Source organism: Temnothorax longispinosus, chromosome 1 (assembly GCF_030848805.1).
Source record: "Temnothorax longispinosus isolate EJ_2023e chromosome 1, Tlon_JGU_v1, whole genome shotgun sequence".
Classification (NCBI taxonomy): Eukaryota; Metazoa; Arthropoda; class Insecta; order Hymenoptera; family Formicidae; genus Temnothorax; species Temnothorax longispinosus.
In genome coordinates, this window is record NC_092358.1 from 21,057,394 (window position 1) to 21,082,191 (window position 24,798).

General features: G+C 38.5%; 1 long non-coding RNA gene and 1 pseudogene across 1 annotated transcript in view; one reads left to right on the forward strand and one right to left on the reverse strand.

Annotated features, from left to right (window-relative positions):
• The window catches only part of LOC139816753 (uncharacterized), a 278,339-nt gene that overhangs the window by 213,850 nt on the left and 39,691 nt on the right, over positions 1-24,798 (reverse strand). The gene's annotated exons all lie outside the window — the stretch shown is intronic.
• Positions 22,491-24,489, forward strand: LOC139814304 (uncharacterized; annotated as a pseudogene).

Sequence of the window (24,798 nt, forward strand, 5' to 3'; positions counted from 1 at the left end):
AGTTGCTGATCAATCCTGTTGATTTGAAAGATTAAAATCGTACATTTATTATAAAAAATTAATTATATATATATATATATATATATATATAGTTAATATATATACAATACACATAAATCAAGAAAAGGAGTCATTATATTTTTGTAGCTTATTTCCAATTTTTTAATTTATTCAAATATATATATATATTACTCGAAATTAAATAAAATGAGACGTGAGATCCAATATAAATGTTTCAGCACGGAACTTAAAGATCTTTTATATGTAAATAAATTATCTCGTAAAATTATTTTATATGTATATTCTAATACATTACATTAAAACGAATGTATTTCAATATATTTCAATATATCATGTTAAAAGTAATTTTGTTAACTGTACAGTAAGATGTACAGATATTTATTTGCTTTGAACATAAATTTGTAATTTATTTATAATAAAAATGCTCAATTCTCTTCGTCCTCTTCGTGCAAAAATGCTGTAAGTATAATTATCACATAATTATTTATAAGAAATTAATTATAAATAATTGTTAGATCATAATTTATTTACGAACGTCCCGAGTTTATTAATGTTTCAGAGAACGGAATCTTTTAAAAAATTATTAGATACGCGTGAAAACCTCTAATTTTCCCTTTCCCAATATTTAATTAAAAGTAAATCTTATTAATTTCTTAAAATATAATCGGATTTCTTATAAATTATAATAACAGAGTCCTCTTCCAGTCAAGTATTGAATTTCTTTGAGAATGTGTTCTACTTCCTGGAGAAGAGAAACATAATCAATAGACATTTCAACTGATGGTATATACATTTTATCATCGACGTTAAAGCTCTTTCAAAATTCTTTTTACAAATTATGATAACATAATGCCGTTGAGATACAGTTAAAGGTCTGTGTACTTTATACCCCCTTAAAAACATAAACCAAAAGTTGTGTAAAAGCATTCGGCAATGCGAAATTTGAATAAGAAACTAAAATATATTAAGCTTTATAACAAAGCTATTTCTTGTCAATGCTGAAAAATATTTCCAGATTAGAAAAGAAGAGGCAAATCATCCGCGAGTAGAATGATAATGTATGGCATTATGCGTCAAAAAATCTTAGTTTCTTCTTCTGCCGTTGGATGACAGCAACGATAACGTTCTCGTGAAGACATCCAGTTACCATCCAACACAAATCAACACGCTTCACGTGCTCGCCCGTAGATATCAACCATGTCTATTACCTTGATAAAAATTTGTCATAATTAAATTTTAATATTAACTAATTTGCTTGTGACATATTAAAAATAACTTTAATTACCTGATATTTCTCGTTGAAGTAGCAAAGAATCATGAAACTGAAAATTTGAAATATAAAAATAGACTTGCATATAACAATATTGTTATTTTTCAAATGTTTTTATTATATGTTATATGTATCAATGTTTTTATTTCGTAACTTTATTTAACGTTTAACATTTTTACCATATTACCATAACTAATCTAATGTAATGGACTACATTTATTGTGGATGAGAATATAGAGATATTTAATTTTATTTGCCGAGGGCGAGACGATGCGTCTCAACTAATCAGTGTAAATGTGGATGTTATACAATTAACCAGAAACGTTAAGCTCCTATCAACTTAAGTAACAGGATTCTTGCGTTAAGATTAATTCGGGCTTATCTTTCGAGAGAGCGTTAAGTTTCGCAACGTAAATTGTAGCACGCATTAAGGAATCGCTTGAATACATCGTTTATTTTCCTGTGGTATCTGCTTTCCCTTGAATACATATATCAATGTACATATACCTATATACCTATACACCTCTATATATACACACACACACACGTCCTCTTGAGATACTCTTGAGGTACTCTTTGCGCCATTCTCGCAAGGTCCGAAGGGAATTCCAAGAGAGAAAAAAAGAGGGAAAGAATAAAGGTTTAAGAAGTTTTGCAACTCAAATTGATTTCTGAATAAAATATTCCACCTCAGTCCTTATTCTTATCTTCTTTCTTTCACTTACTCTAGATAAAGTTCTAGAAAAAATATTCCTTTGTGGTGCAGTAAAATGGGAATATTAAAATATGCACAAAGAATAATCGCAAATCGAAGATTATTTTATAATTACAATAATAAAAAAGTAAAAGGAGACGAGCGTCGTACGAAAGCGAACCTAATATCTATGAAACAATCAATCAGCAATTAAAATAGCATTAAGTATAATATTCACTTGAGCGGTATTCTCGCATGACAGAACATGAAGGCTGAATCCGAACGCAACAATAAAAAGAGATTTTCATATAACGGATTTCGTCAATGCTACGAAAACTGTCGCCATTAATTCTCGGCCGAAAATAAAAGGTAACAGCGTCATGATCCTTTCTGGTGACCGAGATAACGAGTTTATGCGGGGGGACCAATTGTGGTTTAACCAGCAAAATACCTTCTCATTTACCCCGCCTTTAAGAGTCGCTCGTTTCATAGAACTATAAGAACTCATATATTATTATGCCAGCAGCCAGAAGATATTAATTCTTAATTAAGTAATATATTAATAATATTTTGTTGATGTAAATTACATATATGTAATGAATGTAATTATTTCTTGATATCAGAAAAAGGTTTCCTTGCTTTTTATTGTTCTCAATATATATTAATAACATTATTTTCATCTTCTTCTTTTATCCTCTTCTTTTTTTTTCCCTTGGTTACAATATTAATATAATCTTATTCTAGTAATGTAAAAGTTCAACCACTTAAAGCTAAGGGTTAATAGTCCAGAGTTTTCTTAATCTTCAAGCAATTATCTTGTAAAACCCGAGATTTTCCGGTGTTATCTTGCGTGACAGGACGAGCACACCCCGATCCGTGATTGCAAATGTGCGGTTCTGCCGTTACACGTGTAATCCCGAAAATAATCATTCCCAATCATCGCCACGACCTGTCTGCCCAACGGCCGTACCGCGCAATCTACTTAAAGATAGCGTGCTATCGATTGCCGCAAGTCCGCATATGTCACGTATTGAATCGACCGACAATATTAAAGAGATTTCCATATGGAGAGATGGGATGCTTTAAATTATCAAACGATTTGTATTTACGCATTTATATTTACCTATTTATATTTAACAATTCGTATTTACATATTTACGCATAATATTACGCAAATACTGATGTAAATACTAACGCAGAATTATATTAAGTAAAATTAATATTTAGAATGTCAAAATTAATATTAGAATAAGAAAAGTCATTTCTTTTTATTTCATTTATTACACATATATATACGTGCGTATATAAGTTATAATCACGCATGTCACGGTTTAAAAATTCCATCGAGCTTAATTTCGATGATGAGTAATCAAAACGCGTAAAAATTGGCGTGCAATAATGCAGAATATCGATTGCGGCGCGTGGCGGCTGTTGGGTGCAAAAATAAACATACGCAATCGCAATTAATGCCGCCGAGTAGGATATATCCGTGCTGATACGTGGGCCTGATGGGTATTGACAGAAAATGAAAGTCGCGCGCGAGGGGGAGCGTACGCCGACACCCCTGCACCACAGTAGTCGATTGCCGGTTTGGATCAGCCGCGTTATCGGCTTGATGGCCATAATCAATATATATCCCACGTTTTCCACGATATCGCTCCTTTATCTTCGCACGTCTGTCATTTGTTTTACGTCTTCGTCACTTTCCAGTCACTTGCGTCTCGTTTCGCTCGTCACGCTCGCGATCAATTGTAACGAAACATTTTAGGTGGTTCTATCGGCACTATCAATCGGAGCATCGTGAAAGAGCGTTCAAGTTGTCTGTGAGAATTTTCGTCCGTCAAAATTACAGGAACGCGAGAAACCCTGAAATACGCCAAGTATAGAAACCTGTATATTTTTTTTCGTCCCGATAAATACCTTGCCAAGTGACTGCTAAAGTGACGAATTCGTGAGAAGCGAATGTAAAAGGATGATGTAATTAACCACATAGAGTCAACGAGAAGGATCAGGCTCTAATCTACCAATCTGCAATTAGTCCAGAAATTCACAGAGAATTTTAATCTCTCACTTCTGAATTATTAAACCTTAATCGAAACTCGTTCTCGAGCGCGCTAAATAATCGAGCAGGTAGGCATGGGGACCCACTCTCCTTACAGAAAAGTTCCCCGCACTATTCTCCTCGTGATCCTCTCACACACTCTGGTAATTAATATTCATGCCCTAGTAATTAATATTCATACCGAAATGCTCATGCAATAGCAAAGCATCGGAGAACATTTCAACTTAGAAAGCTGAGAGATAGTACTGTAGTGGTACGATTAAATTAGCATTGTACATGTAACGAAAAATTTACATGTTACGTAATGAGCACGGAAAAACTTGAAAATAAATATTTTAACCGACATTTCATTAAAAGAGTATAAATATTTTTTATTGTTTGTTTATAAAGAAAAAAGATTTTCCACTCACAATATATTTTTATATAAAGTGCGTTCAATAATGATAAATGTAATATTTATCATCATTTTAATCCTTTAATAAAATAAAACGAGAGAGAATAATAATTTATAACGTGTAAATATTCACTCGCCATGAGATTTGAAAGCTGAGACTCGAAAGCGAAAGTTTTCCGAGTGTGCTTCACTATCATGTTTCACCCGTATATATTTCGAGCGCTTAGTCAAATTGAGAATTAATTAGCGAGATAGAATGTTACACAATATGGGTATAACGTTATCGCGACATCGCGATATCGCGGGTTTTACCCTAATTCGCACATACTGGGTAATTTCTGGCCATTGTGCGAGATTCCCGCCGAAAGATAAATAAATAAGCAACCAAGCATCATTCCCAACGGAAACCAGGGCGCATTCTTTGTAATTAGCCCCGAAGCTCGCGTTCATCTTCATTCGCCTCTTTTTTGTCATCCTTTATACTCCTCTCTCTCCCGTTCATCCCCCAACCCCACCCTCTCCTTCCTGTTTTTTCCTCCCTCCCTTTCTCTCACCTCGCGCTCATCGCTGCCATTGAAAGCCCCGCTGCACGTTATGTCTAAACGCCAGCGAATAAAAGCTCGAAGCCAGCGAAGTGAGTATAGGCTTCGTCACTTCTAATTTTAGCACAAAGGGTGCGGCGCGCGCGTGTATGGGTGCCGGGATCCGTCGTGTTTGTACGCCGTTGTTACATACGTAAAACGCGGCGCGTACAGTCGATAGGCGCGTCACAGTATCTGTTTACATGTCTGTGTGTGCTCATGGAGAACATCGGAGGGTAGGATATCCACCTATGGATTTCCACTACGATGCAATGGCGCTCGCCACACCGAGGGGTGGGGGGAGGGGCGATTTTTATAGAATTTATCCTTTGACTTCGCGCGCCCCTCCCCGAGTCGCCGCGGCGAGTTCGATTGAAATGCTATTTCCATCCGGCTGCACGTCGATGGCGCGCGAGGAGGCGTGATTTCGTCGTAAAGGGAAGACCTCGTCGAAAATTGGAAAATATCGGGGAAATGCGACGAGACAAATGGACGGCAAGGCGCTGGAAATTTCTGAAGACCCCGGGCTCTTCGAGCCTGCAGCATCGCGAAATTGAGTCGATAAACCTCTCAGAGAGCCTTCGGAGCGAAATAAAGTTATTTAGTTGCAATTTTTATTATATGTATCCTCTTTCAATCGAAATGTGCCGCTTTCATCTCGATGCGGGTCGACAGTGTGGAGACGCGGTTTTGTTGTGTAAGGGAAACTTCGTCAAAAACATTGGTGACTGTCGCAAAGTGCAGCAGCGAAGGGACAGCGAGACCGAAGGACCGATTTTTTCAAAGGACGATGAAAATGGAGCGTTGGGGGAATTGAGTCGATTTGTCACTTCGAAAGATTTTGAAGGAAATAGATACCATCTTATCGCTAGTTTCGGTCGAATGAATTCTTCGATCTTGTCGTTTCCGATATCGATGATTTCGATCAAATTGCTATTTCCATTTCGTTGCTCATCCGATAACGAGAAGACACAAAATCTTGTTTTAAGGCAGTTTCATCGAAAATCGAAAATCGAAAAATATTATTAACACAGTTGCCAGAAGAACACTATTAAAATGTTCAAAGAGCGAGAGGAAAGAAATGTCGCGTAATTAATTCTGCGAGTCCCCCATAAGAAAATTTCAGATCAAAGGTGAGTTATCACGAATCTTTTATGATATCGATTTTCTCGGATGTAATAGAGTAGGCCAAATCACTTAATAGAGAATCTAGAAGTTCGCGTGGTAATAGCATATGTGTAGCACATAACGGGCGCACACGCGTATAGGGGCTATTAGCTAAATGAAGGTGTCGCATAATGTGTATTCCTAGAATCTCGCCCGGACTTCCTGGTGTTTTGGTAAAACGGAAAATTAATGAATCGCCGATTGTCTCACGCGGGATAGAAGACACTAAGGGAAAGGTACCAATACCCGAACACTTAAGCATAGGAAATGTACCAGTACCTGAACACGTATCTGTGTCTGGATACCTTTAAAAAAATATAAATTCATGAAAATAAACGTTTGGATATTATAACTGAAATTTCAAACTACAAGAAAAAATACTTTTATCTTTGATTTTAATTCGCGATAATAATACTTATAAATAATAAAGGTGTTCGGATATAAGTACATGTTCGAGTATTGGTACCTTTCCCTTACCGATTCTTTTTTAATGCGCAAGTTTCAATTTTTCAAATTTATTCCACGCGCAAAAAAGAAAGAAAAACGAATTAAACGGCATAGTCGCGATAATTTTTTTAACAGGAGACAGCAAGAAAAAAGCGTTAGCGTTAAAATGCCGCACCTTTTTTCCAGAAATTTCACACGAGAAAAAAAAACGCAACGAAATTAACCGGTAACGAGCTTAAGCATTATTCGAGCCGCGAAAGTAAACATGAATCTCCGCTTGTAAAAATAACTCCGAGCGCGGCGCATATTGATAAAGATAATTAATATATATCTGACTTCTTAAATAAATTACGATCTCTCGCAAGTATAATAATTGAACATGGTCATTTCAAACGTTGCAAGTTTACATTGCGTATAAATAAATAAAGTTGTTCGTTGCAACGATATGTAACACTCGAGTTTGCATAACAGCGAGAGAGCAGCGCGCACACCGCTGACATATATAAATTTCCAATTACGTGTTTTTCGCGGTTTTACATTTCCGGCCGCGACAACGAGTTTATAAATTTCCGCATCAGTTTTTCCGACTCGAACGAACGTATATTTAATCGATATTCCTGTTTGCACGATAAGAGCAACTGCAGCCGCAGCGGCGCGGACTGGTTTGTCACAAGCGAAAATTTACATTTCATGCAAATCGCAGTTCGTCGGTGGCGCGGATCATCGTTTACGATCGTGTTTTTGAAAGTTGTCGGATGAGTGAAGGAAAAAGAGCGTTGCGGGAAGGGTGGTGCGAAACATGCCGGAGGAACAAGAAAACGGGGGAAACAACGGGGCGTTTACGCGGTCCTTAACTTCGTATCCCTCGATGATGGCATTTCCTCCGTGGTATTTTCCACCCCGTTTTTGCTGCCAAATGGCTCGAAACTCGCGATTCCCGGGATCATTCTACGCGAATGAGGCAATTTACCAGGCAATGAGAAATTAATTTCAAGCACCTGCGACTGCCTGAACTTCGCCCGTATGTTGTACAGGATATCTTGTGCTCGTCGCGTTTCCTTTTATTTACGAACTTACTGATTATTTCAGTCTAGATTTTTCTTCTTAGGAATATCGAATCGTCAGCCATGGTTCTTAGTGAATTATAAGTTATAAATACACGGTTTTTTATTTTCTTTACTTAATCATTTTTCATTCTTTCATTCTTTATTAATCTTATTCTTTTAATTAGCGGACAACTTTTTAACCCAAAGTTTTTAAGGATTTGTTATAAAAATATCTCAAGTTAAATATTTAAAGTTAAAGTTAAATGTCAAAGGTATATGGGAACTTGTAATTAACGTTATTAATAATAATAATAATACATTGTAGCTAACTGAATTCTTGCCAGGTTACGATCGATCCTAAACCCAAATTATGTAAATTTATTCTGCGCATAATTTCACGTAGAATTCAGTTATATGTTTCCTTTTACCAAATGTTCTTGGAAAGATTTCTGCGAATGTCATCCTAAATGTCAGAAAGAAATCGTTTTTGTGTAACTGGATCATTTTATTAAAATGCGTTTTAATACCACGGTGATGTAACGTTACATAATGTAAGAGGTATAATACGTTACATAATGTAAGAGGTTTACGATATTTTAGCTTTTACGTTTTGCATAAATATAAGAGAATTTAATAAAAAAAAACTGTATTTAAATTAAAGAGGCCACGTTTTATATGTTGCAAATTCACACACACACACACACATTTTACCACAAATAATTATATCTATACTTAAGAGACGACGCATTACAAAATACGAGAAACGTTTTACAAAGTTTAAAATGTGCTTTATATTTTGCGTCCTAATCGTGCGTCGTGCGATGTAAAAACGTAAACTGCTGGATACGCAAAAGTTTACGTTACTAAAAATAGTTGAAACTCGCTCGAAATATCTTCGTAACAATGTATAACGTACGAGGTGTGCATTTCATAATAAACTTTCTTGTAAGTGACAAAAAGCGAGGCAGCTTTAACAATCTGTGAAAGAATTTCAATAACACGCTTTTGCACAGTCCCCGCGAATATTCTGAAAAAGTCAAGCAAATTGCTAGCTGGATGTATATCCGGAGCGACGTGGAACGCGTTCCGAGTTCTCGTGTATGCACCGGCATGCACGAAACTCCCTCATAGCGATCGTATTTTCGACGAGAATACGTCCACACATCAAATACAACGTTCGAGTGCTTTGATTGATAAATCCGATCCATCGAGCGGAAGGTCCTTGTGAATTGTGGGCGACAAAATCTCAACTGCATGTACAACGGCGTGCCGCGTACGCTTTCACGCCTTCTGTCAACGAGTGACAATCATGCGACCATAATTGGCTCTAGCCTTGCGATCTCGCGGAAGCTCGATCTTCCGCATTTAAATTCGACCGACAGAACCGGACTTGGATAATGAATGCACAGCGCTACTTTTCCAGCATCTATATTAGTGAAAACACTCGCTCTTTTCTTTACCACGATAGAAAGTTTGAAGAGTACCTAAACGTCAACGTCAGCGTGAATCCCCGTCCCGGGCGAATATCGTTCTCGAGTAAATTAACGAAAAAAGAAACCGTAACTATATTTCGGGCAGAAAAAGTTCATCGTAAAAAAACTGATATGTTTTTTTAATTAGTGACGTATTTCCAGAGGCTCAAATTTAACCATCCTCCATCCCACTTTCTGCCCACCTTTAAAATCCTGCACGATGTATAATTAAACGTTTAAAGCAGCATCATGACTAGCATGATAACTATTTTATCACTGCATGCTATAATTTCTGTATACGGATAATAATACGTTTCGAGACGATTATATACTATCAGTTAAATTATACACAATCGGCTCTCCCGTTACCGTGAGAAAATTATTTGCCTATTTCATTTCGCGCTTAATAGTTACATTTGCAGTGAAAGCGATATTTTTTCACAAATTATTTCTAATCGCCCCATTATTGATTTAAAAAAAACAGTCACAAGGAATAGCGCCAATAGTAGCTATTTAAAATCTTCGTCTACAATTTCTCTCTCGATAATTATGCTAATTGATTAATAATGTGCAATATTGCAACTAATTTAAGCACAGAAATATTTAATTTTCAATTTAAGAAATATTGTTGTATATTACATTATATATTGAATTATACATAAATATGACAATAAAAAATTTCAAATATAATACATTTGCAACCATAGCTTAAAAATCAGATATTTTACTTTCTTTTTAATCTCCCTTTAATTTTTGGGAGATATGTTATTAATAGGACAAAAAATAATATTAATAGTGGAGGATGCGCGTATTAAATAAAATCAAGACAGGAAACTGACTGTGGTAAAGCTTGAGTATTTCTCTCGTAAAAGTCTTCAAGCTTTCGCTGTGTCAGATGTTTAATATCCGTAATATCCTTATCGAGCATCGTAGTAGCATAAAAAAAATACTTTCTCAATTTTTGAATTTTCGTTCGATTTCCATGAAACGATAATCAGAACACTCGCAAATCAAATTCACAAATATATATATTGGTTTGATTCCTTCCCTTAGCACGGTGACAGAGAACAGGACCAAGGGAGGTTTTGACGGTATTGATTTCTCGGGCCTCGCACCATCTGCAACTCAAACTCAAACCTCGCTCGCCCGAGACATCTTCACGTGCCCGAGGCACGACGTGTAAAGTCCTGTTACAAAGTGTCCCCGATCAGCGTTTATAGTTGGAGCACACGCTGTAAAGATTTACGCGAGAACAGCACCGATCGCCGCTCGCCTATATCCCTGCGCGACTTTCCGTAACACACGTCGATTTAAAAAAAAAAAAGAGGAGAAAGAAAAAACATCGCTGCGCATCGAAGCTGAGATAGGAAAAAAAAATATCGTCACAAGGAGAGCAGAAGAGTTCTGCGCCTTTGGAGGAAGGTGTGATCTGGAAGTAATGGTTGCTATCGGTACAGTAGATAAAGTTATAAAAGCTAGACACGCATGTTGTATATTTAAAAACGTATAAAACGTGTAAGATTGAGGATTTACGAGTCGCTGGATACTGCAATCTTAAGGAATGTATCTTCTCTTCGCGTCTTTACGACGCGGCAGTTAAATCACGAAGGATGTAGAGTGCAACGTGCAACAGAAATCGCGCATTTTGCTCTGAAACGGAAGAGCGTTAAATAAATTATACTTAATTTTACTGTAATTTATTTTAAACAAAATTTTACTGAAAGCTTCTATCGAAGTTTTATTTAGAGTTTGTTAATGTTAAAGATTGGATCTTCGATAAAAGCGGGACGGCGAAAGGCTGATGGGGAAGGCGCAAAGCTAATTCGAAATTTGTCAAGGGATCCGTAATCAACGGCGAGCGAGCGAGCGTCCGTTTCTGGGGCACTCTGTTTATGTAGCATTTAAAAAGGTAAAAAACGCGTAGAAAACTATTTTTACGGATACACCACATACGTCGATGCGACATTTTTTTTATCTCAACGCCTTCGACTATGTAGCCCTTCGGCCGCGCATAAATAATCGGAGCAACACAGGCGTTAAGAAAAATCGTTGCGCTGAGAATGAAAATAGCCGCGTTTATAAATAAATTCTTATAATACAACGGGCTCACTCTCTCGTTGTTTCTACTTGACCCCGTGCGGAATTATTTCGGTGCGCCCGTCCGATTTTCTCTCGTCGCGACGCGACGAGCGAACGACATAGACCACCTATCGAAAGAGCGTCGCGGTGTCTCTCTCCAAACCTGACATACCAGAATAGGACGGTCAGGCGTTATGTAAGCCGCGCGTGCACACAATAAGCCACACGGAGGAGCCGCGGAGGAGACCGCGAGGGGAAACGTCTCGATGAGAGGTCTACGAAAGCTGACCTCAGGGAGGTCCCTCTCCTTTTTCATTTTTATTTCTGTACGTAATCAATAACCATTCGATCGGGTGGTGTACATTTCCGTGGCGCGATTTCATGAACGTTCGAGAAAGCTAGAGGAAACTAGAGAGAGAGAGAGAGAATATGCCGATACAACCGCCGTGGCCGTGGGCGAGGAGTGCGCGGAGCAAGTAGGTAGGTCCTCGTCGAGAATCGCACAGATGCCGCTTATAAATAACCGATTTATTTATCACGCTCGGCAGAGGCGCGCGATTATGGTTCGCAGAGGCGAACCGCGACAGTATCGATCTTATTGGCGTGCTCGATCGAGGGTAAATTCGAGGCGCGAAACACCGGAGTGAGATTGAAAAGAGGTTTTTTGGTGTTACACCGGATATTTATAGGGATAGGTGGACAAGTCGATATATATAGGGAGATAGTAACTGTAACGTCCCGGCGCGCGAAAGGTCGGCGCTGATAAAGCGCCGATAAACAAGCTGCGCTCGTGCATCTTTTACAACGCGTGTAAAATGTTGTGTGTTAAAAATTTGACATACGGGATAATGGAACAGTTTTATTCATAGGCGATAACGTTCAGGATCGAGGCAAAACGTACGTGGGTGCATATGGCCCCATCAATTTTTCACCGCGATGTTTTACAATCCATCAAAATCCTGATATTTAATCAGTGTTTTTCGTCACGGTTAAAAAACCTCGCGAATCTTCGAACGTTGCAATACGATTTTATCGTGACTTACAATTGCAATGCAGATATTATAATATATATGTATACGTCCAAAGGTCATACTCGGCGTTTTACTGTTAAGAAAGGAAGTTTAGAAAAAAAGAAACACACAGGCACTATAAGAGCGTGATAAAAACGATAATAATAATAATAATAAGAATAAGAATAAGAATAAGAATAAGAATACGACGCTGAGCAAAATAGAAAATTAAGGTTTAATGGAGTTAATGCGGGGTCGAGTTGGAGGCCGAACGCGGCGCGTGTTTAAAGTTGAACGGCCGATATCGCCACAAGAAACCGAGACGCCTTGATGCACACGGGGACACTCCATCGTCATCGTTAAATTCGAAACAAATTATACCACGGCGGGCCCGATCGTTACTGCAGGACGCGTCGTGACGGCGGAAGATGCGGAGGCGATACCTGTCCGTACGCCAATTAGATCAATGGCGTCCAATGCCAAGAATACGCGGTGCACGTAACGTGACGTGACGGCGCCCAGTAAAATCCGTGCACGCGCGCCGTTTAAGGGCAGATAAATAAATTACTGGCAATCACGGGCACGCGGACCACACCGCCGCGCCGCGCCGAGCCGCGCCGGCGATAACGCGCGCGCGCGCGAACGGGTCAAAGGAGAGTGAATGGGGCCTGCTCTCGATCGCGGGGTGGGCACCACGAAACTGTGTATCGGGAACGAGGACGCGGGCCGGGAAGGAGAACCGAGAGGGAGAACGAGATCGCCGAAGCGCGAGGATACGGCTCGCTAGATTGCAGGTCACGGCTCGCTCGTCTTCCGTCGACGATTGTGCGGATCGGCACGGGTCGATCGGCGGAATCGAGGCGAAGACCGAGAATGAATGCTCGTGCATGCGGCAGCGAAACGTAGGTAGGCGGGACGAGGCGGGGAGAGGAAGAGCGAGATCGCGAAGAGACGAAGGGCGAAACAATCCGGCCGAGCAACCTACGTGCTTCCGCCGGTTCTCCGCTGACTGCTTCCACTTGCTCGCCACCGCATTTACGTCCGTTCATTACCGTCTGTCTCTCCGTCGTAATAAATAGCGACGGAATCACCGACGGCGGTGTAGATCGGTGTATAACATCCTCGTGAAAATAAACCTGTTAGACACGGAAACCTCGACACCGGCACCGCGATAATTGTGACACTTGACAGAACATCGTTGCAAAAGTTTTCTGATATTAATATAGCAGTAATCGATCCAAAGCGAAGTAAAGATTCATTTAACGCGCGTCGTAATGTATACTTAACTTACAAAATACTTACAAAAGATAGCTATTAATTTATAAGTATTTACAAGTATTTACAAGTATTTATTCGAATTCAAAATAATTCAATCGTGTAACTTTTTCAGATCTAATTTATTTCACACAAAATTATTTCGTGCAAAATCAAACGCGTTTTGCCGATGGCTCCACCTAGACCGATTTCTAAACTTGTACTTTTAAATTGAAATTATGCTTCTTGGTTTGTTATAATAATGATGAAAAACGTAAGTGGTTGTTCGCCACAAAGCTTTAAGCTGTAACAAGGAGGATCTTCCTTTGAGAGGTATTCTTGCGTTAGACTCTGTCGCTTAGATGAATTTCCGTTGACAGATGTTCTTTTCAAACTCATGTCTAGATATCCGCTGATTGATATGTCGGCCGACCTTGCGAATGTCTTCTAAAGCTTTCAAATTCAAAGAAGAAATGAGAGAATACGAAACGAATATAAATCACGCCGTAAAACGGAGGTAATTTTGTGAACCTTTTAAAGGCTTCGAGTGTGTCCGGATTCGTTGGGGGGCGCGGCGTGGAAAAAAATACGCGAATAAAGAAAAAAAAATTAGGTCACCGCTTTGCGCCCCGTGTCCCGTCGGCACAATTATATTCAGAGATCCAACAAAAGTTCCTCGGGTTTATAGCATCGCAACTCTGCTGTCGTAATTTACGTAATGACCATGAAAATAATAATGATATGTCGTTGTCGCATAAATTCCAAGATATTGTTAAAGTCTCGTTACGCTCAAAAAGTAATCATCATTTTATTTATGGAAATTGTTAAAACAACGCCGCACTGCAAGTGTTCCGGTGCAAGAAAGTGTAATTTGAAAAACGGACTGAAACAAAGTTCTCCTTTACAAAGATACAAAGATGCAACAGCGTGCACGTTATAGCGGAGGACAGTGTGTTATATACGGCGCGTTACACACCGCTGACACACGCTAAATCAATGAACCCGGCTGTAACGATTAGCGAAATATCGCCCCGCACGTACGACCGAACACACACACCTACGTTCATGGTCCACCGGACATTTGCAGCTATTGGAGATATCCGGCGACGTCCTTGGCCCGATAAACGGAAGCTCATTTATCCCGACACAACCGCGAGTCCATTCTTGGACGATAACTAATTGTAAGCGAAGACACGCGATTCTCCCGGCTATAGAGAGATCTAACTTCTCTTAATCTTTCTCCCGGCCCGCGCGGGACGAGCGTCTATCGTTACCACGTTATATTCTCCCTCGGCCTCATAAAAGATATCGATTACCGTAAGTAGACCCTCTCGGTGATTAGCGGCACACGGTTCATCGCACAGTTTCACGTGACAAATCTGCCGTCTGATCGAAGATTGAATTACATAAGATATCACTACGTATGGGGTATTATTAAATATTTGGAGAAAATTATATAATCAGAAATATTTTCGCTGCACCCGACACGAGTACGCAATACGTTTTGACAGTTCAATAATATATTACCGTATGTTCGTGATGCAATAAAAATCTCGCCGAGAAAAATTGCCGTGCCACCAGATGGATAGATACGAGAGACTAGATATAAACAGAAAAAGAGAGGTGAGATGGGAGGGCGAAGAGAGAGAGAGCGAGAAAAATGAAAGAGCGAGAGGACGGAATCTAAGGGAACAACGACGTGGAAAAATCGAGAGAGCTCGTGTCTTTTCATTCTCGTTTCGACAGCAACGGCGAGAGCGGTGCTGGAAGCGCTTTTCAAGCGCTCCCGTTGGGAGCTTGCTCGGTGTGGTACCGGTGGTTCGCGCACAACAAGATTGCGTTTGCCGTGTCTCCCGCGAGACAATAGGAACAGGGTAGATTGTCAAACGATAACTGGACCACAATGTGATTTTCTCGTTCGCAGCGTTGGCGCTTGCCCGTACATTAGTACCCGAATATTTAATTGCAGCATTCGTAATGCTGTAAATAGATGCGGAAAGAGCGGACCTCGGACGAATAAATACAACATTGAATTGCATTAATTTCAAATAAACTATACAAGAGACATCACAGATAGACAAAAAATGTATGTAAAAATTAATTCAGAAATTCAGAAATATATACGCTTTTCAAATGTAGAATTTATGATATTTTATCTTGTGGACGAAGATGGAGTTTGTTAGCCGCCCTCACATTATGGAAATTGTACAAGAAATTTATGCAAAATGAAGATTTAAATCTATTTCTGATATTCTTGAATTTATGAGAAGAGAGATGAAAATTTTTATGTTCTTCCAAGGTACCTGAAAGCTTCGCCGAGGTCAGCCCCGGAAATCCTTTTGTCAAAAATTTCTCAACTTTTTCCTCTCGCCGAGAGCGAAGTACAGAGTACCTATGTGAGAAACTACATATATGAGCCCTGTTGAATTTACTCGGATCCCAAGTTTAATAAATATCCGGATCACGAAGAAGCAAGAAGCTGCCTGCTCCTCTCACGGAAAATCGTGTTCGTATTTTATGCTCCACGTGATTTCACGCCTACATGAAGTGCGCTCCAGCATAAAACTAGTCGCCTTCAAAGGCGAGCGCGATGCAAAGTGTCTTCGAGTGTCTGGTGTAATATAAAAAATTGCGCGACGTAGAGAAAAAAAAACCCTTAAAGTGTGTCGGACCGCTCCTCCGATTTACGTTCGAAAGGCCGTCAAAAAAGAAAACTCGAATAGCGCGACTTTGCCGATCTAGCGTTCGCAATAAGCGAATTATCGCGGAATAATTTGCGTGAGCTAAAATTATCTGTCCGGAGAACATCATCGCGATTATTCGTGCGAGTCCGCTCGCGGACAGGAGAGGAAGCTTCCTTAAGGCCACGGTGTATTCGATGCTTCGAATAAGATAGCGCGATCGCGCTCGTCCACACATCACACCCGGATGTAGATAGCACGCCGAATTTTGATATTATCGCGATGCGGCGAGTTTGAAGGTAATTCAGCGGCGACGCTTCCGTTTTCGTACACCTATACTAGCGAGTTTATCTGCTGTTGTTACATTTATGTCACACCCTTATCAGTTACATCATTTCAGACCACTTGACACATGAACCGTTCGATTATCGCGGGTATACTTTTTTACATCTCTTATATTTATACACTAATTAATCATCTTTAGGATCATAGAAAGATAACGTATCAAAGGAAAGTAATATAATCTGTCATTGTTTTGTACATATACATACATATATATAATAACACTTATATAAAGTTGCTAATTTTATATGCCGGATGAAATGAAATATGGTTGCCTTGTTAGAATTATGGAAGATAGAAAGACGTGATTTCGATATGAGAGACAGACAAAGGGCAGAAGATGGCTGTCGAGCGACGAGAAAATGGACCAAAGCGGCTCGCGGGTAATAATGAGGCACAAACATTAAGCGCAAGAACGCCTCAGGCATCGCCAAAGGCCCCCTCTTAGCACACTTAATAAATACGTTTATCGCTTCAGTGACTCTCGTCCATCGGCTGAGTGGATCCAGTGACGTCACTGGCGCTCCTCTAACGTCATGTCACGATAAAACAAAACGGCCGCAGAACCGCAGCGAAGATATTGACCAGTGTCCACGCGCGGTCGCGGCTCACTCTTCCGTCCGCCGCTCTGACAAAGTATTCCCCGGTTGCCCACCTGTGCCTCCGCTCCGCTGGCAAGCTTACCTCTCAAACAAAAATTCTCGACGACAAAATGCGCCACAGCCAGAGACTTAGGTCAGTCCAACAATACGTTCAGGAATGCTGCGTTGAATACACACGCTATAGCTTATTTATCACTGCGCTGACGTGTGTCAACTAATTAAGATGCACTTGTTCGGGGGGAGGACCACAATAGACTCGATGGATGATAAGATAGAGATAAAATACTGTTAAGATATTGGATAAGATATTATTATCGGGTAATCTAACGTTCTTGCCTAAATAAAGATATCAGTTTTCAATTAAAAGATCAACGCGATCTATACTATCAATAGATGAGCAGAGGACAGTGATCTTTGCTTTTTTTTGTTATGTTTTGCGCGCAATCTACGGATCCATCGTTCGTATCGATCATGCGAGACGCAAGCGGCTGAAAAATTCCTACGATGAAATAACGCGTGTATCACTTCCGCAAGACGTTCGTGACATTGAATTTCCGTAGAACGCTCTCACGATTATCTTCGCGCTTCCGCGTTGTTCGAGGTCGTCACGCGGAAAATTCACTTCGCAAAGTATGATTGCCATTAATTATGCCGCGCGTGTTACGATAATTGCCACCTCGGGCGGAGCAGGGTGTTAATTACTCGCAGTCGTTCAAAGTCACGACGACCGAGAGCCAGGGACAGATAATCGGCCGGAATTGCAAAATCGATCGCGTGGCAGATGCACCGATTGTGAAAGACTCCCGGATCGTAATTGCATTTTCTCTTTGCCGCCGGTTTTCAATTTGCATTCCGCCGGGTTTACGGGATTATCTGTTCATCTTCCGGAGGGGACCGCTCGCACCTATTGTTGACCCGATGGATCTAGCCGAATAACGCCGGACACTCTATCCAGTGACCCACATACGGTTTACGAGCCATCGTCCCGTAGAAAATCCCGTATTCCGATAAAGTGACGAGTGTGGGCCCCGACCGCGCGCGCGCGCGCGCGCGCACACGCACATACCGTGATAACGACCATCCTGTTTTTTTTTTCGCGGCGGTATATCACTTTGTTTTTAAAACGCGGACGTAAATTCGACGGAGGATGAAAAAAGACCCTCTGCCCAAAGCCTGACACGTCACATCTAACAGATTAGAGGATGATAGCCGTTGGCAAAAAAGGAAATTGCGGCGTTTTGCGGATACACACGTCGTATTTTCGATAATCGAGAAGAAAGAAACGCGAACTAATGGTATACAGTGTGACCTTTGGGAGTACGGCCCAATACGGCCGAAGACATTAACCAGTGATTTGTGTTTCGAGTAATGTTACGTGACACGGAACTCCACACGAATCGATTAGACGTTAGAATAATGAATTCTATATATTTATTCATTCAATTTTAATATATCCGCACTACAAACGTACTGAATTTCAGTTTGCAGTTCTATTTATAATCCTTTATCAAGAAACAAAGAAAGAAAGTTTTAATTCACGCATTCTTGTCTTGTTCTATTTTACTCGTCATTATACACACGTAAAAGCTGTAATGCCAAAAATTTCGATATGTTATATTCCACCAAATGCATTTTGCTCGGTCTGGAAAACTTGCCAGCTCTCTAAAAATACTCGATATATATATATATATATTTCTTATAGTTAAAATTAAAACACATCCTCGCGTCATTATTCTCCGCCTTGATTGATACAAAAGAAACTGTGAGTTATATGTGAGCGTTTTTGTTTACGTTTCTGTTAACAGAGTAAACATTATTGCAGTCGCAATTTCTCGAGGGAAGAACACGGATATAATGCGTCAAATATAGCATTGTTGACATTACCGCATTACATAAAATGATTGTTATATCATTATGTACACGATAAAATGTACGCGGTGAATTAAGTCTCTGAGCAAAAGTGGAAACCATAGTATTTTTTACTTTATTTATAAGTTTTGATATAAAGAGTGCATATTTGAATAATTAATACGATAATAAAACTAAATAAATAAAGTAATTATGTAGAAAAATAAAAATAATTTAAAAAAATGCAAATTGTGAGTAAAATATCAAAAGAAAATAATGCAATAAAGGAAAAAGAAAACAAATATACATGACGAACAAAATCTGAAATCAAGCTAACGATGCGAAAGTGAGTTAAACGATAGCGATAAAATAATGGATGTAAAGGAAGAAGAAAACAAACATAAATGACGAGCAAAATCTGAAATCAAGCTAACGATGCGAAAGTTAAAAAAAAAACCAGAAAGTTCGGCGAGGTATAAATAGAAATTTTTGAAACACCATTTCGACCTTCGATCAATTTTTTCTCACGCGGACACAAGTCTCTTGGATTAGCTTGGATTTGAGCGTTACGTAAGAATGACGATGCAAATCAAGGATGTACACACGTTGCAAACCGGTTCAACAACATTCATAAGATTTATGAGCCGCGATAGAGTCCATAATTCTTACAATAAAAAGTCGTACAGTGCTCAAAATATTCTGGTTCAAAATAGAGACAATTGAAAGATTCAGAGAATAAATACTTTAATCTATATTATAGCCAACATTGTGACATTTTGTTTCAACCACGACCGTGCGCTTTAATTTATTTAGCAAGCAGGAACCCAGTTCTCGTTTTAGTTCCCAGCACACGTCAATGTTTCAGCGGATGGACAAACAACTTCATCGCGGTAATTATATTTTGCAACGGCACATTCGTTCGAAGAATGTAAACGTTTAAAGAGCGTTTATATTTGAAATAAAATCTCGATGAAATGAGTACGTTTGCACCATGCAGAAAATAATTTATAAATAATGCCGTATTGGACTATGCCAATACGGAAAAAAGTGTCAACTCTCTTACACAGCTCCTTTGGAGAACCTTCTAATTAGTATTCTAGTATTCTTAATTGAGCAAAATTGTTGTACGCACACATATGTGCGATGCTTTAGTAGAATTTCAGGTGTTATAAGTAAGGGTTACGTAGGTAGCCCGCGATTAAATACTTCATTATCGTTGCCCTCATAACGACCACATGCCGGAATTCCTGTTGACAAACCAACTAATTTCGCGGGTTAGTCTTGTAAATAAATTAGAGAGATATATATTCAAAGGCAATATTAGCTATTTTCAACTGAAATATATACCATCCGTAATAAATAAATGTTTAATAAATATGTGTATAAATACATAACCCTGTTGATCCATATTTGTAGAACAGGTTTATTTGTTAAATTATTTCTAATCGTTCGGTTAATTTTCATTTCAGCACTATTCTGTTTCGTTACAGTCTTTTATTTACATTGTTTGTACTTAAAATAACATAAATATATGTTTGCGCTTTGGAAAAAGAAAAAAGGAAAAAAGCAAATATATATAAAATGCAATTAAAAAGAATATATTCATAATTATGACAACTTTGAAAACTTCAGACAAAATTATACGATTTTATTTGAACCGCTAATTGTTACATTTATACACAATACTGATCAAAAGTTTAGATGCACCGAAAGTAAATGCAAAAAGTCGAGATTAATTGACAAGATAAATAGTTATGACATTGCTTTAAACATGCTTCTAAATTGTGTTGAAAAAATGTGGAAAGACAGGAAAAACCTAGAAATTTTTGCAACGTGACGTGGACTTTTCAATCACTAAATTTGAGTCGCATTAAATTATTATGTTATATAATTATATGTTATTATATATAATATATTATGTGTTATTATATATAATATAGTTATATGTTATTAATATGTTGTATAATTTGTTCCACTTGAGGCGCTATTTAATTACGCAATTTCAAAAACTTCAAAACAAAAAGACAAATTGTACATACATCCAATATACAAATTAGCGAAAAACATCACAATAGTTCAAAAACCTACAGAATCGAGATTTCTGCGGCCAGAAAAGGGAAAACAAAATTATTGCAAACTCTGAACGAGATATATCGTACGAGACGCATTCATTATATGAAATGTCAATGTTCTTGCGTTCTCGAATGACCTTTAGAATTTGAATCGATTCGAATCACCATGCAGCGATCGTGAAATAAAGCAATGACGCACGTGAAACTACCAAACCACCCGGGAAAAAATGGAAGAGATCTGAACAAATCTCATCAGAATCCAATCCACTCAGATCTGGTTTGATCAAAATATTGGCCCTATCTGATCAGATCCAATCAGACATGAATAGATCTGATCCGATCCTAGAGGATAGAGTCAGAGATCCAATCAGACATGAGTAGATCTGATCCGATCCGGTGTCCATCCACTGCAGAAAATTGTTGTTTTCAAATGTTATTTTTTAAATGTGCCACTTTATTATAAAAGTGGACTCCACGATACAAAAGTTGTGCCGTTCCACGATTTACATAACTTGGCGCAACTTAGCACGACACTGCCGTGTCTGATACCGTTCTTATACCACTGTTCATCAAATTTTAAATACGAGAATCAGATTCCGTCGGATGCCATCTATCGAATACTTTGAGATGCAACATTATGATCTGATTATATATAATCTTATATGACTATATAAGTTTATATGTAATTCTATTATTTTATCAGTTTAAATTATAAGGTATGTTTGCAAAATAATTTAAAAGATTTGTTTTATATATACATATACACATTAATCTTTTATATTTATCTATTATTAATTAATTTTGCACGGTACTTTTTTAATGAAATATTTATAATAAATTCTAAATATGGTGTCAAAATTAACAATTATATTATTAAATTGGCAGAGATTATATTTATTATATATAATGTTAATGTTTCAAAATTGAGAAAACTGTTTTTAATATAAAAATTAATTGATTTTTTGACCAAAAATCATTTAAAAGCTTCCCCTTTACAGAGCTAATATTATATTTGATATAATAATGTCCAACATTGGGTGTAAAAATTAATAATGGACGATTTGAGAACGAAATTTTTATAAGTTCTATACTGGCGAGATCTGCTCAGATCCGGCAAGATCGGAAGAGATCTGATTGGATCAGCAACACAACTTTGTAAGCCAAGATTGGACTTATCTGGTGAGATCAAGATATGTCTGACTAGGTCTGCTCAGATCCGGCAAGATCGGAAGAGATCTGATTGAATCAGCAACACAACTTTGTAAGCCAAGATTGGTCTTATCTGGTGAGATCAAGATATGTCTGACTAGGTCTGCTCAGATCCAGCAAGATTGGAAGAGATCTGATTGGATCAGCAACACAACTTTGTAAACCAAGATTGGTCTTATCTGGTGAGATCAAGATATGTCTGGCTAGGTCTGCTCAGATCCGACAAGATCTGAGGCATAATGTCTGCTCGTACTTCAGGAGATCTGAAGCAATCAGATAATGTCCGATTAGATCGGAAGAGATCCGATTGGATCTGCGATTCAATATCAAACGGCAGCAATGGTCAGATCTGGTGAGATCGGATTATAGTTCAGCATATCTGGCTGCATGTAATTAAATATGGCCATGCAGATCTGGCGAGATAAAATTGTATCCAATCAGATCTGACTTTACTTGAATTTCAGATCTCGTTGTATCTCATTTTATCAAATCAGACATGGTCAGATCTCCTCCATTTTTTCCTGGGCAAGTAATACAGGACTTTGTAAGGACAATTTTACGAGACTCTTGCGAGGAAATTACATATGAGATTACATAAATACTTAATATACATAAATATATAAATAACCAAATTACAAGGGACGCCGTAATCGGTCAGGACTGGATCTTGATTGCCTGTAATATTATTTTTAGTAAATTTTGTATACCATTCTTTGCCTTGATACGCAAAATTCACTAAAAATAATATTATGGGCAATCAAGATCCACTCCTGATCTATTACGACGTTTCCCTCGTAATTTGATTGTGTATCATGTACGCGGTTGTATTTTTACTTACCTACTTATTATATACGTATATAAATAACATTACGTCTTTATGCAAGCAGAAGTATATTATCATCATCTTGGCAAAAGAGAGAAAGAATTTGATCTAATAAGATATTAAATTAATTACAATCCATAGAAATCTTATCAATAAGCAAAATCCATGTTTGTACATTTAATTGTACATTTTAAGTACTTAATAATCGCTATATTTAATCTGTTTTGAATTAGATTAGAATCTGGAAAAACATATTTTTATATTTTGTACATACACGTGGGACTCCACACAGGCGCGTGTGGAAACCGTAAGAAAACCACATGTGAAATGATAAACCATCTGTAAAATGCAATGAGACAATAATATATAATCGAACTTGACTGCTTTGAATGGCTGATTGCACGTCATAAAACACATGTGCAAGAAGCAAGAAGATATCAGAAAAGTAAACGTCATGTTCAGTAAAATATTGGAGCCTCTTTAAAATGAGGACTGCATCTCATGTTCCAATCAAGGGTTTGTAGCTCGAAGCACAGAAGGTAAATCATAAGAAATCTCGAAAACATATATATAAGAAAACTATTACCGAGTGTCTTGATTCTCTAATATAATTGCACTACATGATTATTATATAACGTTTCATTGAACATAACGAGACAGCATTCCTCTTTTTAACTATTAAATTTAATATTCTTTAACGTCTTAGTTTATGTTTTTTACTAAATAAAAATCACCTCATTATATGAAAATGCAACACGCGTGAATGACATTTTTAAGAGTATATAAATAAAGAAGCCACGAGGAGCTTATATTTTCTACTTGCATTTTCTAAAAGTGCCTGCACACGTAGCGGCGTTGCGAAGATCGAGTTGCAACGATACCGCGTTACACACAACAAGCTTCCTCTCTTTATCCTGAGTAAGCTACACGATACTAACGAAGTGCCTCATAATGAAAGTGAGACAGAGAAGCTAAAAAAAGACGCAAAAGGCTTCAGCAAACGTTCCGCTTCGTGTATCGGGAACGCAAAGTCTTCTGTAAACGCCACGTTAAAGAAATGGAAAAGAAGCATCCGCTTCTCGTACTCAAACATATCCTATCTTTCACGCAAAGACCAGCCGAGTATCTTGACGGAGAGAAAGAAAATCATGAGCAGAAACGAGACGTATATATCGTTTTCTTCGTTCAACTGCCTGAAGTGCGAGAGGAGCGCTTCAGTGGATACTTACTCTTCGTCGATCGAATCTGCCGTATTTACTAGTATTTATGTCTGCAGATTGCGGCGCGCGTCTCGAATAGCAACTTTCTTGAGAAACCGACGACGATTCGGCGTGTAATTCAAACGTCGTCTTGGTGAGCGTCGAGCGTCTGCCTCGAGCGATTATTAGTGTCCGCAGCCTTGACGGAGGAATTAGCTTAATTGAAGAATTAGTTTAGGGAGCCCGACTCACGCTCGCGTTCCCGGGAATGGGAGGAGCTCGAGAAACACGCGCAGGATCGCATCTCGCGTATGATAATCGTAATCAGGACATTCGAGGAACATTATTCGGGGCGCCGAGCGCGACGATAATGCGTCACTTATCTCACGTATAAGCAGGTGTTGCAGTTAACGCCGAACAGAATGTAGAACACAAACTTATGAGAAGAGAGAATATAACGGATTATAATTCTAAGAAAAGAGCTATATGAGAGGAAACATTTATATTGCACAAAAATTATAGTTT